This window comes from Neopelma chrysocephalum, unplaced genomic scaffold (genome assembly GCF_003984885.1).
Source record: "Neopelma chrysocephalum unplaced genomic scaffold, ASM398488v2 Primary Assembly neopelma1_64, whole genome shotgun sequence".
In the NCBI taxonomy this organism is placed as follows: domain Eukaryota; kingdom Metazoa; phylum Chordata; class Aves; order Passeriformes; family Pipridae; genus Neopelma; species Neopelma chrysocephalum.
The window spans coordinates 5,198,726-5,212,487 of record NW_020897721.1 but is presented as its reverse complement, the minus strand read 5'-3'; the positions used below and the strand labels follow the sequence as shown (position 1 = coordinate 5,212,487).

Genomic DNA, 13,762 nt, shown 5'->3' with positions numbered 1-13,762 from the left:
GTTACGTTTTTAAAATATGTACAATCTGTTGTCAACAGAATTAAAACCAGGAACATTATATGGTTTGTTTCTGCATGAGAATGTTTTGTGAGGAAATTTTAATGATGAATTGTTCTACATTTTGGTCTTTAAAAAAAATAATTTCTGAGTCTTTGTACCCTTCTGGTGAATTGGGGAGATTCTCAAATTAAGACGTGGAATTCTAATGGCCAGCCTGACATTTCCTAGGCCTGGCTGGATACCTGATCTTGATTAGCTTTCTAGCATACCTGCTCTGCCAAGCTGGAGAGGCTCACACACTCCACAGCTGAGCTTGAAGTGGTTGCACTGTAAACCTCATTTCAATTAAAAGGTGAATCCTGTTCCAGTAGTGGAAAGTTGTTTCATTGTTCCCCTCCCCTGATATGGATGCAAGTGGAAGTGTTGAAGGGAAGTGTTATCGCTGTTGTTTTTGTAGTTTGTTGTTATCTTCCATCTTCATATACAAAAAAGTGAGAAATGCAGCATGCCCAGCTGTCTGAGAGCAAATGTGAATCGGCAAGATAAACCTTCAGAGGCTGTAATGGGCCTGACTACAGATGATCCTTCAGCACTTCATTGCTATCCTGTAGCCTGCATCCTGGTTTGAACCACAAGCAGCAGGAGGAATAAGGTGGAAATACAGCAAAGAACCCATAGCAGTCCATCATTTTGATGCTGAGAAGGGATTGATGTGCACTCGGGACATCTTCTGCTCTCCTGCTCCTGACTGTGGAGTAGGAAGTTAAGAGGGAACAACCCAGAAATGTGAGAAATGAGTAAATGCGAAGAATATAGTACATTTAAGTTTACCGTTCCTCACCAGGAAAATGCTAGAACAGTCTTTGGAGTCCTGCTGTTTGTTTCAGAGAAGATGCAGAGAAGCACTCTCCCAAAATGCCATCACTGGGGTGAGGGAGCCTGGCACTGCTCAGCAGCTCCTCGGGTGTTTCTGTGCTCCATTCCTCTCACCTGCAAAAAGAAATGCCAGCATTAGCAGATCTCTGGTTGTGTCTGTGCTGGCAGAGGGTCCCAGGACTGATTTATAGCACTTGTTCAGCTTTCAGCGAGCAGCAAATGCGTTGCTTAATTATTCATGGCAGATGTATTATTGCAGGAAATTAAGACATCGAGGAAACAAGTAAAAACTATTACTGAATAGAGCTATAAACAAGGTAAGGTGGAAAGAGATGCTGGGAACAGCGCTGAGATGCTGGAAAACCTTTGTGCTCAGGAACGTTTCACGCCTTCTGAAAATAATTGGTTAAATTCCCAGATATGTTAAGTCATCGTTTGTAGTACATAATTAAATATTCTATTAGCTAACAAGCTGCTTTTAATTTGTTACATTTGTCATCTAACTCACACATTTGTGAATGTGTGAAGCCTTCCTATGGCTCCTTTCAGCATGTCTACTTATGTAACAACGCAGTTCGGTTTGCGTCTTTGACTTCCCTCGAAAGATTTGGCTTGTTACTTGTGCAGGACAGTTTAGGTCAACCTTTGGCTTTCTGTACCAAAGGAACGGTTTCTGGGTTTGAGTTCTGTGTCCCTGAGCTACTGCTGTGCCTGGAGCAGTGGTGTATGATGCTGCTGCAGAGTGAGACCCAAGGCTTAGCTGCTGGCACTAGATTTCCACTGTTTGAAACCGCTCTGCAGGCAGGAACACATCCACCCAGCTCTCTTTCAGGTGGTGCTGTAGCTTTATTCAAAGATCTCTTTGTGTGTGTTGGTGACCTCTGCCGTGAACCTGTCCTCTAACCTGTGTCTAATGCCCCACATTCATACAGAGGCCAGAGCTGTTGGCTTTGAAGAGCACCAGCACTTTCTTGCTCATCAGGTGGTATAGGAGGAGCCTGGTGTTCAACTGCTCTTCTGTAGGTGTAGAGACAGTTTCTCATTTATTGTTGCTCCAAGTTCCCATTGGCTTTAAACCTTCCACATTTCATGACAATTTTTCAAACATGTATTAACTGACCAAACCTTACTGAGAAGGAAGTGGTTTAAAGAAAACCCTTTCAACTTCTCCTTCTGGAATAGAATTATTAGCTTTATTAAAAAAATTATAGGGAACATCTCTAAGTTTGTGTGTAACCTCAGGCTTCCAAGAGTTTCCATTTCATTACTGTTCATAAGCTCATTATTTTGGTACATCTGCAGTAATTTTGAAGCTCTTTACTTTATAATTTCAATTATGTAGTTTGAAATGTAATGATATTAGAAGTCCTGTTATGGAGGACTCGGAGCAATTTTAAGGCGAGCAAATGGGTGACTCAGCATTGTATCACAGAGAGCGTGTCTACAGACAGGGTTACTCTTAGAACAGTCTTTTCTGTGGTACAGGTATTCAGAGCAGCAAAAATTCAGTAATTTCGTTATACATAGTCTTTCAAATTCAGCGACAAAATAGCCTCATGTGGTTCATTCCTGTGACGGGAGGGGAGGTGTTTGAGTCCATTTGCAAACTTCAGCTATTTGGAGACTGTGCAAATATGGGTGGTGGAAGGAAAATACTCCGTAACTTGTCCTGTAAGGTTAATTTTCCTGACTCTTGCAAGCATGGTTTATGTACAGCACATATATGAATATAAGGTGATACAAATGGGGCAAAAAAAAGAGGTCGTGCAAGAATCACACTGAATCATCAACACTGAGGAACGCATTCCTAATTGTGTTTTCTGAAGGCTTGCTGTGCTGTACACGTGCATCTCAGGATTGCCCAAACAGAGCTTTGCTTGCAGACCTAATCAATTGGTTCTCGAGCCGTTTAGCTTTTTAATTACTCTTGTCAAAGTGAAAATTATGTGAAAGGACTTGACTGTGCAATTAGCTGCTGAACATTTTCTCCAGCAATAGTGAGAAAACAATACCAAGTCCCAGAATAGCAGTAGATACAACCATAGGAACAAATCTGCTTCAGCGAAGAAAGAGATATTCTAGTAACTAATCTGAATGAAAGATAATTTATTTTTTAAATATGCATATATTCACAGATGTGAGGAGAAAAGGCTGTTTTTGTGTGAGAAAAGCCTGTCCCCAGCTGAATGGCAGGTTAGTTATCACTTGCTGATTTCCCTCTGATTTGAGGGCCCTGCTCTTCACAGGCAGAGGCTGCAGCTCTGCCTGCAGTCAGGGCTTGAGCATGTTAGAAGAGGTGCCATCTCTTTGACCTCCAGGCTGCTAGGGGCTAAATTTTAGGAAAAAAGGGTTCACCCTTCCTGTGCTGCAGCTGGGGGAGAGCTCACAGTGTGTTTCTTCTGTGGACTGCGAGAGCCTGGTTAGTGTTCACTCAGTGATCTATAGATCATCCGCTCAGACAAATTATATCTCTCAACAGCTTCACACTAAACTAATCTGGGCATTTAAAAAATAAATAAATGAGACAGTGTCTATAAAGAGCTCCCGTCTAGCGAAGTGGAGCAGTTGGGTCCTGATTAATGAATCCCATTTTCCAGTCTGCGTGTGTGTTCACCGCTCCCCTCCGCCGAGCTCTGTCATCCAGGACAGCCCTTGTTGAAACGCTCCATGCGCTGCCTGCATCTCCGGCTGGGACCACGGTGGGGCCAGGACTTTCACCACTGTGGTCAGTTCTTGGCCAGGGTGCAGAAGGCAGAGCTCCTGCAGGATTATCTGTACCTTGAAGTGCGTTGCAGGAGCGGCATGACCCTCTCCCGGCTCTGCCACGTCCAGGACCAAAGAGCAGTGGCGTGTGTTTGGGGAAGTATCTGGTGCCCCTCAGAAGTGTAGCACATTGTCTTTCACAAAGATAAAACAGTGTTTTTTACAAAGGAGGTTAAAAACACGGGTTGAATTTACTGACTGTTGGATCGCTGAGCTGGTGGAAGGGGTTTGTGTCACTGTTTGTGCCAACTGACCGGGCTGAGACACTTCTCCCGAGGACAGCGGCTGAACAAATCCTGGCGCTCGCCCTCCTGTGTTTGGAAATGCTTAATAGATTTGGAGGCTCAGAATTTTAATGCAGCTCTTTTCTGTGTTGAGAGAGGCCTTTGAAGTCACTTGAATGCTTTACTAAGCGTACACACCAGATTTTAGTTTATTTGTAGCAGGGGTGCTTGATGATTTCTGATCTTCATTAGGCTGCGTACCGGAAGGTCAGTCTGCACGCATACGCACATGCCTAAAATAATTTATTCTTGCTGCCTTTTAGCACCTGCTGCACATGGATGTGTTACTAGAAAAAGAAATTGCTTCTTTCGGATAGCAGATAACAAATAAAATTTCTCCCAAGATGCAACATTTTTTTACAAGGACTCAAGTTTCCAGCACCATACACGGGCAGGATTTTTTCTTTTCCCAGGAGATGACGAGGCCAGATCCAGCAGTACTGAGACCATCCGTTCCTTGTGGAGTTTTGAAAGCAGGTGAAAGGGCTCAGAAACCAGAGGGATACTTTTATTGTGTCTGAAGTAGCACATCAGCTTCTGTGTTTGGATTATAGCTGGAAGCAGCAAGATATGAGCAGTAGAATACACAGCCTGGGTATGTGTGTAAGCTGGCTGCAGTGAAATAAAGGAAACCAACACATTTCAAGCTTAATTGTGTTTTTTGGGCAATTGGAGAATTGGACAGTATGCAATAGCAGCTCCTTTTTGTGTGTGATACCTGTTTAATTCAGTGCTTGAGACAGAAGGGCTTTGGCAGTGAATGGTCCGTCTGCGGGGAAGGACACGGGTGGTGTGAATTCCCAGGGTTTTAGCTGAAGGAGCTGGAAGAAGTGTACTGAGTGGAACCTGGGACTCTGGGAGGGAGAAGTCTCATGGTTAAAGCAGTTTTTGGTGTCTCAGAGGTTTGAATTCCAGAAGGCATGGACATGCCCTTAATTGTGAAGGGGGGTAAATTTTGAAGGAGAGTGGTAAAATGTAACCTAAATGGAGAAGATGGTGCCATTCTGGTTACACCGTGAGAGAATTTACTACTGGGACAAAAAACTCATCACTTTTCAGATTACAAAAAGTTCCAGATTGTGTCTAGTGCTTGCCATTGTGTGAATGTTAATGCTGAGGCATGTTTTGCATGTCCCTTGGAAGCACAGTGAAGAGATGCTTTCTGTTCTGAGACTTGATAAGAAATCATGGAGAGATTGAGTCTGGGCTGTGAGCATGAAGTTTTTAAGCTGCAAAAAGGGTGAACAGGAGGGAAAAGCTTCATCTGCCTGGGGAAATTTAAATACTTTTCTCAACATGTTTGCAGATAGATCACCTTACAGGTATGCGAGAAAGGTTTGCATTTTTGAGCCCCAAGAGGTGCTTGAGAGATGCTCCCTCCTCCTCCTTTGCTTCTTGTCATTTAACATTTTTGAAGCTCTTTGGGTAGTTATATTTTTTGCCCCTGTAATAATTATTAAATTATAAATTATTTTTATAAGCAAACCCTCTTGACTGTGGATAAGCAATCTTCGTAAATTATTTGGTGGGATACTTTTGAAGTTTCTTCATTGCTTATGACAAGATGTTTCTGCTGCTGTCACTGTTGATGATTCATACCTCAAGTGAAGTGCTTAGCACTTCAGAAAACATGTAACACAGTCAGTCCTACTCAAAGTCTTTCCGTCTTAAAAAAAAAAAAAGGAGGGGGAAAAAGGGGGAAAAGAGAGCTGTGGTGGGCTGTTCTGAAATGATGTGTGAGGCTGATCTGCTGGACTGTCTCCAAAATGTGGAGAGGGAGGCAGGGGCCCTTCGCTGATACTGAATCAGAGGAGAAACTGAGATAACACCTGTTCTTAAATCCTTTATGTTCTCCTAAGCACATGTATGAGCAGTCAGGGGAGTTGGTGACTCTGCTAATGCTTGTGTGCGTGCATGGGAACAGGGTGCTCACTGCAATCCTGTGTGTTTTGGGGCATTCTGATTGACCAGCTGGGCTCACAGCACTGGATTGCATGTTCTTGCCTCAGCCATGGGGCATCTGGGTGGGTGATCAGAAGGAAGTGGAAAATGAAGAGGCCTTAGACTGGTTAGAGGGAAAAAAAAAAAGTAAGATGGATTATTGAAGTACTGGCACCATTTGGTTGTGGCTGTGTGCTCAGAGTCTGTGTTGGAGCAAAAAGGGATCCCTATTAAAATTATACAGACACAAACGTTTTAAGGGCTGGAAGAGGAGGTAGCTGGCTGCCTAAATTCCTGCTGTTTTGCCATTACTGATGTTTTCCCTGTGAGAAGCTTCAATGAGGAAGCCTGACAGATGGCAACAAAGGGAGAGGTGCAAACAAGGGCACTCCTGCAATATAAATGTTGAGCTTTAACTGTTTCACTGAACTGTCTGAAACACATGTAAGAATTTGGGCAGAACTACACAGGCGTGTTACAGCAGTTAGGTGAAATTTCAGGAAAAAAGCAGTGGCGGTTGTTTTTTCCCCAGCCAAGCTGAATTCCAGGGATGCCTCTGGGAGCAGCTGCGTGCCCTGAATGCTGACGGGCAGCTGGTGCCGGTCCTGCGCCCCCACCGACTTCCTCCACGTTTCAAGAAAACTCTCCTGATCTTGTTTCAGCCATCACATTATAGGAGTGCATTTGCAGCTGTACGAGTGCAGTGAAAAGGAGGAAGACTATGAATGAGCTGGAAGAGTTTAGGGAGGGGGGGTGGGATCTGGCTGGTTTGGACAGGTGGTGTTTGGGGGCTCTGTACTGACAACCAGTCAGGATTAAAGGACAAATTCACTTGTTTCAAATAGCTATTCCAGGTTTTGGTAGGGTTTTAGCTTTCTGAATTCTCTTGTTATCATAGAAGGGTGGACGAGACTGGGGAATTGAAGCGTTTGTTGCTGGAACTGGATGAGGTAAACGTAAGTGGAGGAAATTTTAGATAAATTGAGAAGATCATGATGTGGGCTGTTCATAGACTTGTGTCTTTTAAATCGAAAGCATCATTGTAGCTGCTGCGTGTTTGGCAGCACTTAAGGTTTGAGTGGACCATAAAAACGTGTGCAGATGTTCTTCCTTCTCAACTCTCAGCATTCAGGATATTCAAACCACTGCAGTGGCTTTCTTTAGAAGTTGTTTTATGGGGATCTCCACAATATCTTAAAACCAAAATGAGACTTTCTTGCCATTATTTAACCTTCATTAGAGGCGCATGTAAAAAATCCACTCCAGTGTGTGTTTCTGCAGGTATAAATTACACCATTTACACTACAAAGAGAAAGCCTTTTTGAGTCAAAAGGAAAAGGTGGTGGAGTGCAAAGGTGAGCTGCTGTACCTCCACCTCACTACCTGATCTCTGAATGCTGGGTTTCTTACCCCAGCTTTGTGCTACTGCTGTGGCAGGCATGAGTTCGAGGTGAATTTGTGCTAGTTTAGACTGCTTTTTTTGTTTGGGAGTCACTGATGTACTAATGAATGTGAACTCAGTTGAGACCCTCACAGGACCTTCTATATTGCCTGTTTCAGGTTCATCTGAAATGCTGACAGAGAAACTAATACTCTTTTTTAATATGAAAGAACAACAACAGCTTATTTAACGCTGAATAAGAAAGGTTTCAGCAGCAGTGTACTTCAGTGAAATAACAAAGATATTTCTGTGAGCTGCTCTACATCAAAGCTTTATGGAGCAGGATTTCTCTGTCATGATGTGACCTCTGCAGTGTTTCAGAGTGCTGGTGCTTTGCCCATCAGCCAGCTCCATGTTTTTGCTTTGGCTAGTGGTGTTCCTGCTTAAACCACAGAAAAGGACTTTAATCTGAGTGCTTTCTGGGAAAACTTTTTCTTCAACTGTATGGACTTTGGGAATCAAATGCCACAAATGTTTTTTTCAGTTGCCATATGAGCATACTTGGCAGAAATAGAAGAAACTTGAGTAAAAGGGAATTTCTCAGGGAAGAAACTCTCCTTTTTGGTGGTTTCTGCAAAACTGAATGCATGTTTTTTCAGTGGCATTCATTTTTGTCTTTTGGATTTGTTGCACATGAACTTGCTTGGTTTTGATGTATTGCTGTTGTTTTAGCACTCTTACTCATCAAGGAGCTCTGTCTGATTTGAACATGTGAGCTTTATTTCTGCACACTGTGTAATGGAAAGTGAGAGTCATTTATTGTCTCTGTTAATGGGATATGTGATCTGGATCAAAGTTCTTTTGAAACTCATAATAGCCAGCCTGTTATCAGTTGATGCTGACCAATATCAGTCATTTTCCCTATAGGAAATGAAAATGTTCCATCATTAGGCCAGAGTTACCTTCACATTTTTCCCTTATCTCCATATTTCAGTCATGTGCTACTTTGCACTGGAGACAATTTGCATGCCACATAGCTTGGGTCTCAGTCTGCAAACCTGTTTTTTCCCTGTGGATTTCTACACGTTGGTAGCTTTCCAAAGAGCCTGGTTCAGCCCATCAGCCTCAGAAGCTGTTCCATTTTGTTTGGGATTCCCCTTGCAGAGGACTGTATGGAGGGATATCCTTCTCCATGTGTCCTTGGGTGTTTCTTCCCCTGTTGCCCTTTCCCAGGCAGGGCTCAAGGCAGTGCCCATGGTGTATTTACAGCTCTTTGTATCAAACACAAATAAAACCATTGGTAGCCTATGCATTTTCTTCCTTGAAGAAAGTGGATTAAACCCAGGAATGGCAGTTCTGCTTTGTACAGAACCATTGTCTTGGAAAAGCCAAGAAGAGCCTCTAAAAGCAGATGCAGCTCGGGTGGCACTGCTCCTTCTGGGTGTGCAGGCAGGTTTGGATTCTGCTTCCCATTCTGCTCTTGGCTTGCTGGGGAGGAGGAAGGACTTGGCAAGGATGCTCAGTGTGGCACAGACTTTATTTGTCCTTCCAGACATGGAAATTAAAATGCCTCAGTGTTTATGGAGGAAGGTAGTTAACACGGCTAGTTACAGTTAGTCTCCTTATGCTGATTTCCTTGGGTTTTTTGTGTATTTTCAGTAATGGCTAATGAATTTAAGAAACAGATGAGTAATTTTTGCTTTAATTAACACTAATCTTGTGATTTGAAGTAATATGCTGGTTTTTGCTGTGGTTTTTTTGTGTTTTAAAAGCTGATATGGAGAAAAAGCAGCTCAATAGACAATTTAATGAGGGATAAAAATTATCAGGTCATGCATTCTCTCCTTGTATTGTTCAGCCATAACATAGTATATATCCTGTCATTATTCCCACCCCATCCATTAGCCATCACAGTTCAGAAATAAACAAATTACCTGCTCCCTTCTCCATTAAATGTAATTTTATAAACTGCATTATAACAAAGCTAACTGAGCTATAAGTAAGGGAAAAAGACCTTAGTTTTCAATGTAAATGGCATAAATTTGATTGTGCAGAGAGGATGTGTGGGAAGGTATTGTTGCTGTAAGGATATTACGTGAATAATTTTTTTAAAAAATTAAAGAACTGTTTTAAAATTCAGTAGTTGCAATCAAGAAGTAAAATTCTTTTTGGGGAAAATGGAAGTGCTTCTCCTCCTAGAGGTGCATACTGAAAATCAAGAGTAGAAAATCAGAGTTTGCAACCAGGATGATACAAATGGTTATACAGGGAAACCTTTTGATGGTGAGAGTGGTGGTCAGTTGGAAAAAGGAACCAAAAGAGGTTTGCGAGTCTTCATTTGTGGAGATACTCAAAGATCAGCAGAACAAGCTCCTGAGCTGCCTTCTTTAAACTTTAAACACTGCTTTAAAGTTAGTATTTCTCTGAGCAAGAGGTTAGAGTAGCTGACATGTACGCGTCCCTTCCAACTTAAATTATTCACTCCTTTGTACAACAGACTAAGACAGTTCATTTAAGAAATTTGGGACGCAACTTTGTTGTTGCTTCTGTATGGCAGCTACTCAGAGCAGTTTGCAGCAGGGTGAGAGGTGATGTATTTCCGTGATACCTTGTGTGCAGCTTCTGGGGACATGTGTGTGAAAACAGCAGGTGAGCTGGAAATGCAGAAACAAAGCTCTGTATCTGCAAAAGTAGTACCTTAAATTTTACCTTGATTTAGATGTCCTCTTCCTTTTTGGCTTGGAAATGGGAGAGACGTTTCTCTTCTTTCTAGCTTTTTGACTGTATTTCCTTTTTATGGGGATGGAAAAAGCTGGGGCATAACATTATTCAGTACAGCATGGGGTATGCTGTAAATGAGCGTTGATCTCTCCTTTCTGGGCTTTGCATTATTTATAGATCAGCCTCTGCATAATTGCATTTGAATACTAGCAACTAGTCATGTTTGCCATAAAAATAGAAAATGCATGTTTTAGACAATATCTTTAGAACTGTTTTATCTTTTTCCTTTGGGTGTCCCTGTCATTATGAACTTTGATAGACTCCAACTCCTATTACCCCCTTGGACATCCTTGTCTTTGGTGATCCTGTGCTTTCTCCTGGCAGCTGCAGCCGGGTTTCTTGGAAATACCATTGGGCTGATGTTGCCTCTGATGGTGGGGCAGTCATCTGGCCTCAGTTTATTTCTGGTCTCATTTGGGTGACCCTGAAATAAAGGTTTTCCTTTTTCATATTGGGCGAGGGGAGACGAGCTGATTCTCTCAGCATAGAGTGTGTGTGAGAATTCAATCTTGGAGAACCTTGGAGTGAATTTGGAAAGAAGTGATCTGAATTGATGATCAAAAGTTCAAGTGAGAGCTGTAGGGAAGGTTGAGGTTGCTGCAGAGTGTTTGCTAATTAGGAAAGGAGGGCAGTGCTTTTCCAGAGAGTCGCTGAAGAGCTTCAGACCTGCTTCTGTATATTCCATAATGCCTGTTGTTCTGACGGGACACTTCAGAGAGTGCGTGTGCTCCCGCGGCCGTGTGCCGAGCTGGCGTGCCACTCGTGTCCCCCTGACTGATCAGTTTTGTTTCTGTAATTGGCAGGCAGTGATGAATGCAGTCCTTGAGCAAGTTGCTCTTGTTTTTCCTGTGTTTAAAAACGTCAAGTGGACATGTTAAATAATGCCCTCGCCTTCCCTGCTGCACTTGTGAAAGTAGCAGCCGGTGTATGGTGAGTGAGTCCAGAGGCTTTTTGTCTTCTTTCAGTGGCCCATTCCCTGTTAGGAAGGCACCATAGGTTCTCTGCTAATTCTCTGCTAAATATTTTGTTTATATAAAAACACAGTTTTTCCTTTTAAATCCCAGCTCCACCCCCAGCCCAAGCTGTGTGTTTTTTGTGCTGGGAAGGGGCTGGCTGCAGAGTCTGTGAGCATCAGCCTGGAGCTCAGGTGGGTGTAGCGATTAGATGTGGGACCTGATTATCATTTCAGGAGCAGAAGACAATCAACATTACACCTAATTACAAGGGTGCTTGTTTAATCTCTTAACGTTTCTTGTTTGACCTGTGTCATGCCTGATCCTTCGAGCCCCTGTAAATGGTGTCAAGGATTGCTGCCTCCTGCTCACTGTGCATTGCTTGCCGGAGTGTCTTGGCTGTATGTGTCTGAGTCGGTCCTCTCTTTTTCAGATTGAGGTTAAATCCATTTAAGGTGAACAGATTAACACATTTCCCCATGTCTAACGTGAGAGCATCGAGTCTGTCATTTCCCTAAAAGCATTGCATGCGACAGGTCCCAGATGCTGAGCTTTTCTGGGCAGCTGCGTTATTTTCCTGACTGGATGGGTTTTACAGCTGGTGTCCGGCTGTTCTTTGTTATGTTTATCTGCAGTCTCTGGGGCTAATCAGATTAGCAGATAGCATAATCTTGCTAAATATCTGATTCCCTTCTGAGCCCTGGGGTGTCAGCTTTGCTGGTCCCTGTGGTTTCTGGTGGGGGGGCTGTGCCTTGGGACGTGGCAGAGGTCACTCAGAGGCAGCAGCTGCATCTCCCTGGTCCTGCACTGGAGTCCAGCGTGGGCTTGTTCTGGCAGTTTCTGTGTATGTGAAGGTACAGTCAGCTGAAAGGAATTGACTTGGATGATTGGCCTGAGGATCTGTCCTTGGTCCATGTTTTTAAGTTTTCTACTGCAGGTTCTTCAACGCAAGTTACTGTTGCTTGGTTGTGAGGCAGAGGCTGTTGGGTTCCCAGGAACACCTCAGATGGCTTGGGCTGTTTGGAAGTGGCAGCTGGACCCGTCTCTGGGACTTCTCCAGCCTGGAGAGCCCTGATGTGGGCTGCCAGCATTACTGGACGTGGCTGTAAAGATGTTGCAGAAAGTAGGACTAGGACAAGACTGCTGGTGGGTTGTGATGGATCTCAGTTCTAAAGTGTGTTTGATGGGGAGAAGGAAACCAGTGGAGATGGGAAATAAAAGAAATACAAAATCCACTCTATGATTGCAGAAACTGGGGGGTTGGCATGTTTATGACTTGTCTGTAATGTGCCACGTGCTGAAACTGAGCACAGCATAGCTCAGCCTGAAACAAAATATTTTAGTGGCTGTAAGAAGAATCACTATGGCAGCATTATATTTGTAAAGCACATCCAGCACATGCAATGAGGATATATTGAATATTATTCCTTCTGTATAAAATATCTTTGATTTTTCTTTTTTGAAGAAGTGTGTCATGCTATGAAATATATAGCCTAGAGCTTTACACAGGTTGAAACTCTTTGTGTTGTTTTTTTTTTAAAGTTTCAACTACCAGAGTCCAAAGTTGCAAAAGCCCTGTTTGTACTGGTAAATGGTTTTTATTTGGGGAAAATTTGCTGAATGTGGACTGTACTACCTACTTCTGCCCTCTGTGTAACCAAGACATATTTGTTGCTCCTCTGAGTGAGCCATCAAAGCTTCCTGGTAGGGCATTGCTGCCTGCCTCCTGCTCCCAGAGCAGCAGGAGCAGGTGAAGCCATCTCTATTCCATGTACTTGATGTCCCTTAACAGAGCCCTCATTTGCTGCAGGCTTGTCTGAAGTGGGAGAAAGCTCACCAAAATGTTGATAATTCATGATAATGCTCAGGTAAAATGCAGTGTGGATTCCTGACTTCAGGAGTGTTGCCATTAACCAGACTCTACCTGCTGTCTTTTCCCCTTGAAATGACACCAGCTTTGTTGGTGGTGGACATAATTTGAATAGTCTGTGGGCTTTCACGGGATCTTAGGGTTTGTTAGTTTTATTCAGCTGTATAGAGGTCCTGCTCAGGAACCTAAGCTGACTCTCTGTAGCCCTTTCCTAAAACCTTTGTGCTTTCCAAAGAGGAAAGTGCCAGTGTCAGGCTCTAGTTCTGTGAGTCCTGAGTACAGACTTGTGCTGGTTCTGTTGGAGCAGGAGCAGCATCTTGCCTGTCTGTGCTGACCCTCCAGTGTCTGTCACAGGTGCAAGGATCCTTTTTTTTTCCCCCCTTGTAGCCTTAGGAGAGTCTTTATGGGGCTTAAACAGAGAAGTGAACACTTAAACCTCAACATTTTTTGTTATAACAAATGTAACAGCAAAAAGTAATGGAAGGTTCTGGGTAGGAAAGTATGGAATTTATGGACTTCCTAATGCTGTCAGGGGTTTTCAGTCATGCTGCCTCTGGGACTGAAGCTTTTTTTCCCCATATTGATGAACTCCTTCATTGCACAACAGCAAGAGGAGAAAAATCAGCAAGCCCAGTGAGATCTCGTGAAGGAGGACACAATTTCATACTCAGGATCTCTTCACATAAGGCACAAGCTCCACTTCATGATGCACATATCCTATACATATTTATTTAAACACTGCAGCTATTCCAGCCTGCAGCTTCTGTAGGAACCCCACTGTTGTGGCTTGCTGGTGTTTGCTCCTTTATCCCTCCTCAGTGCCAAGACTGATCTCCACGCCACAGATCTCTGACCTAAGTGGTTGCCCTTTAAATTGAACTGCATTTCTGAGCATCTGTAATTTTGGGGGCAG

General features: G+C 43.3%; 1 protein-coding gene across 18 annotated transcripts in view; it reads left to right on the top strand.

Moving 5' to 3' along the window:
- The window catches only part of PTPRF (protein tyrosine phosphatase, receptor type F), a 287,080-nt gene that overhangs the window by 54,107 nt on the left and 219,211 nt on the right, over positions 1–13,762 (top strand). Inside the window, exon 1 of one of the 18 annotated variants that reach the window (XM_027683294.1) lies at positions 12,724–12,729. The exons of the other annotated variants lie outside the window; for them this stretch is intronic. The gene's annotated coding sequence lies outside the window, so the exon portion shown is untranslated. Of the gene's footprint in view, positions 1–12,723; positions 12,730–13,762 lie in introns of those variants that run through there. 18 annotated transcript variants of the gene reach the window in all.